This window comes from Pinus tabuliformis, chromosome 6 (genome assembly GCF_031772625.1).
Source record: "Pinus tabuliformis cultivar Carrire ecotype Pingquan chromosome 6, CPIR1, whole genome shotgun sequence".
Taxonomy (NCBI): domain Eukaryota; kingdom Viridiplantae; phylum Streptophyta; class Pinopsida; order Pinales; family Pinaceae; genus Pinus; species Pinus tabuliformis.
In genome coordinates this window covers 890,049,865-890,054,830 of record NC_142292.1, presented here as the reverse complement: position 1 = coordinate 890,054,830, position 4,966 = coordinate 890,049,865, and the positions used below count along the sequence as shown (strand labels likewise).

Genomic DNA, 4,966 nt, shown 5'->3' with positions numbered 1-4,966 from the left:
ATCACTGCGATGTTTTCACGTTTTAAGAGGCCCCTATATTATTGAATATAAGATACTATAATTGGTCACTATAATTCAAAGGCTCATATTCCAACACCTGTCATATTCTCATTGCTGGAACATTCCCTGCTGCCAACACAATTTTGGCCGGTGCTGAACTGAATGCAATCTTATCATGCATTCTCATTGTCTCTGCCTATGTTTCTTATATTACATACATACGCCTTCTAACATTGCTTCCAAGGTTTCAGCCCTAGTTGTAATGAATTGGGTCGGTGGTTTACCACAAGTCTGAATATATTTGTCTGCCTGTCTGTATATTATCACTGCGATCCGATCGAATAGCTTGCTTCACATTACAGTTCAGTTTATTTCAGTTGTTGAACAAGGATAATAATCTAATTTCAATTTTGATATTTGGGAGGATCGATATGGGAATCGCTGAAGGATCCAATCGCCCTAGGAAATTTTCGGCAAAGATAACAGATCCTCTAAAAGCTGTAAAAACCATGCTCAAGAGTTTGCTGCAATCAGATCCAAGCCCGCATTCGCCCAGCGGCCGTTCATCGGACGAGAGTTTAGGCCTGAACAATAGCTCCGGTATGAGGTCGAACGACAGCTTTCTCTCATCAGGCACAGTTTCGCCTGCAAGATTCAGTCCCGCTTCTCCATACACGATGTCACCGTGGAGCAACGGCTCGGCGTGTCCTTCCCCGTGGACATTAATGTCTCCTCTGCACTCCCCCAATTTGACGCCCTTGCTGAACGGCAGATCCTACGGATGCATTGCTACAATGGTGAGACATGACGGCCACGTAAATGCACTCGCAGTGTCTGGCGATGGGCTGCTTTACACCGCCTCGGAGAGCGAAAACATTCGTGTATGGAAACATCGTACTTTTCAGGAATACGGCTGCTTCAAAGCTGGGAGCGGGCCTATCAAGGCTCTTTTGATTGCCGGGGACTACGTTTTCAGTGCTCACCACGACCAGAAAATCCGCGTATGGTACCGCCCTCGAAAGCATTCCGGTGTTTGCAGGCGAGTAGGCACCCTTCCTACCATGAAAGATCGAATCCAGAGTTCAATGGATTCCAAAAACTATGTCCAGGTTCGGAGGCATCGCAGTACACTTTGGATCAACCACGTGGACGCCATTTCCTCGTTGGCCTGTAATGAAGAACGGGATGTGCTGTATTCCGGCTCGTGGGACAAAACCGTGAAGGTGTGGAGAATGCGAGATTGGAAATGCGTCGAATCCTTCGTGGCCCACGACGATGCCGTCAGTTCTATAGCTGTGGCGGCTGATGGATTGCTCTTTACCGGCTCGGCCGACAGCACAGTCAAAGTATGGGCACCGACTTTGGGAGAGGTAAACGCAAGGCATGTGCTGAAACAGACTCTCACCGCCCAACATTCTGCTGCCGTGAACGCGCTCGCCCTTAGCACGGACGGATCGATTATCTACTCGGGATCGGCCGACGGGTCTGTTAATATTTGGGAACGAGAAAAACCCATCTACATGAATTCCATGCTACAGCACGCCGGGACTCTGAGAGGCCACAGGCTTGCAGTGCTGTGTCTGGCCGTCGCTAAGAATCTTCTTTTTAGCGGGTCGGCGGATAAGACTATACAGATATGGAAACGGGATGCCATTGGAGGTTTCCATTCGTGGTTGGCGGTGTTGCAAGATCACAGTGGACCTGTCAAGTCGATCGCGGCCTCCGTTGACATTCGCATTTCCAATGGGTTTCTTGTATACAGCGGGAGTATGGACCAGTCAGTGAAAGTATGGTGGGTCGAAGATAATGATTCTTCAGTACCAAATCAAAATACTAGTTATTATTCCCCAAATCCTGTGCTGTCTCCGGCGTGGGTGCAACAAAAGGTCAAATACTGAATCATGTTCCCGGCATTGTACCGCTAATTTACGAAGAAGGTCATTCATAAAACCCGACAGAAAGAGCTCGCCTACCTATTTAGAATTCCCGTTGTTGGAGACAGCATTAACGAAGTTCGTAATCTATGGAGCAACACCTGCAGAGCGTGCAATTAACAGCAATATGCTTTATAGCCGCTGGAGAAACAAACCGAAGATGGAAGAAATGACGCGGGATACACGTTATCCCAGAATGGCCGAGTTGATCACTTCGGTTGTCTGCTGAATGTTAAAAAATATCATCGCATATGTACTCACTTTGAAGATTGGGAAAAAGTTTCTGGAGGTGCTTAACGCTCGCCGAGGCCCGAAATGGTACCAGCTCCTCCGCTCACACAGAGTTTGGACAATTGTGATGCCCGATGTTTGTTTTATAAAAACGTAGAGGCAGGCCATCATATCTATCGAGCGTGTGGTTTTGGTCGACGAGTTGCGAGAAAACGGACGAATCGACGGATTGAGATTTTCCATGCTCGAGCCGTGGCGTGAAATTTTGTTGATCAAGTCCGCGTTTTGTCCGCCCAAGGTTTAGTTGGGTGGCAAAGCACTGTTTGTATATCATATCAAAATAAAATTATATTATATTTTATGTCATCATATGCTAAGACTCTCTCTAGATAAAGAGAGCGTTGTAATGTGGCATTTTCTAAATATTTTAACTGGGTAGAATTAAATTAAATTAAATTTTGATTTATATATAGAGCTAATTATTTTAATTATTTATTAAGTTTGAAAGAATCAAACCAATTTTTTGAGTGAATTTTTTTTTTAAGTTTTGCAAGTAAAAAAAAATTTGTAACTTGAAAAATTAAATGTACGAGGTGGAAACTTTTTCTCAAATTTTGAGTTCAAATAAAAAGTTTGCAATTTGAAAAATTTGATCCCGCTTAGAGATCTAGATTCGTTGTAATTGAAGCATAAGGATAGTTACTCATTCAGAAATGATGTTGACAACTAATGAATGTCACATATATTTAATGACTTTTGTAGTTTTTTTTTAGACTTCTTTGAGAATTACCAAAAAAAAAACATGGATAAAAATTTAAATGGTAAAAACCTAAAATAAAATAAAAAAAGTAATATATATATTAAAAATATCCGAAGGTATTTTTATAAAAAAAAATTAAATTTTTAATGATTTTATTGGTTTTTTTAAATTTTGGTAATTTTTGAAGTTAAATTATTTGATCTTATAAATTATTTTATTCTATAAAATTTAGATGAATCATTATATTAGAAAATTCTTTACAACTTCCGATGAAGGAAATGTTTTGATGATGATGATGATGATGATGATGATGATGGTTAACGTCCACTGAGACCAAATTGGTCTATCGGACCTATAATTTCTTAATTTCTAATTGTCTGGCTCCTCGTCTTTCTTGGCGAGATTGGTGATGTAGCTTTCTTTTTCTTCTCTACGGTCTTCCAACTTTCTTTCCCTTGCATCTCCTTCATCTCTTCTGGTTCTTGGGACATTGGTGTCTTAGCTTCGCGATCTATTGTGTTCGTTCTTTTGGAGATAGTCGGAAAAGAAGTTTGGTTTAGGAGATATTTTTTGCTGTTAAATGAAGATTTATTTTGTGCGTTATTCAAAACCTCATAACTGTCGATGCTTGAGGGGTTGTTGAGTTCACTTTTTTGTTGTTGGGCAGGGCTTTCCCCCTGCTTGTCTTGAGAGTTGTTTCTACCTTGCCCGATTTCTTGTAATTCAGAGTTTTCTCGAGAGTATTCTTCTTGGATGATAGTGTAGTTTTCTTTTTGTGCTCCTTACCACCATGTAGATCTGTGGTGATTTTTTCTAGCAGAATTTTTCTGGGAGGCTTTTGGGCAATTTTTGGCTAGGTGGCATGTCTCAAAGCAGGATCGACATCTGAAGAGGACACTTTCGTAATCGAGTTTCTGGTTCCACACATAGTCTTTACTTGTTAGGTGTATTTCAGCTGTGAATCCAACGCTAAAGTCCATTTCCACACAGATGCATGCATAGGTGGTTTTGGCATATTCCTCTGTTTCTGGGCACCTGCAATAAAATTTCCCAATTGCATTTCCAATGGCTTCTAGTGGAGATAAATTCCAGAGATGCAAGGGTAGGTTTGGCAATCTCACCCAAACTGGTGCTGAGGTTATGACTGTTGTTGAGGGATCAAATGATGGGTTCCATGGCCTCATGAATAGGCCTGATTTATCCCAAAACCAAGCGCCAGAATCTAGAATACATTGTCTGCTTTCACGGTTTTCAAAATCTAATGTAAAGAAACCCCTAGTACAAGGGTAGGTATTAATTGCATCAGGAATTAGAGGCTTCCATACCTCCGAGATCCAACTGTGGAGAGCTGTCAGCCGTGGCCAAAAACCATTGAATCGGCATATTAGGGCACTTTCAGGGCACTTTCAGAGAACTTCAAAGCCTCATCGAGTGAGGGCTGGACCACTTAGACAGTGGGAGCTGGGGCTTCACTGACGATATGGGCAGGAGCTTGCCCCCTAGAGGCGGACAGAACTGAGCCAACAACTATTTTCGTAAATCTGGGAGCCATATAGAGAATGTTCTCCTTAGCAAGCGAGGGAAGCAAGACCGGGAATGCATATTAAATGTGCCGCAGAGCCACAGATCATATCATGGCAGATCTGAAGGCCGCAGATTTGAAAGCCGCACACCTTAGAAGGTGAGGGAAGCAAGACTGAGAATGTATGTTGAATGTGCCGCAGAGCCGTAGATCATATCATGGTAGATCTGAAAGCCGTAGACAGCAGATCACCGCAGATCTGAAAGCCGCAAATCACCGCATATCTGAAAGCTGCATAAATAATCAAAGTAGATCACTGTAGAATCACCACAGATCTGAAAGTCGTAGATCTGAGCACGCAAAGCCCAACCGCACTCCTCAGCAACAACAGTAACTCGAAGGAGAGAAAATGATACGCGGAGCTCAATTACAGGAAAACTGAAAGAGAGTGTAACTGAGATCACCGTAGAATCACCGCAGATCTGAAAGTCGCAGATCTTGCCATGTCAAGTTGTGCAG

The 4,966-nt window shown here is 42.5% G+C and overlaps 1 pseudogene; it reads left to right on the top strand.

Annotated features, from left to right (window-relative positions):
* Positions 1 to 238: 238 nt before the first annotated feature.
* LOC149261777 (protein JINGUBANG pseudogene) lies at positions 239 to 2,488 on the top strand (annotated as a pseudogene).
* The last annotated feature ends 2,478 nt before the right edge of the window (positions 2,489 to 4,966 follow it).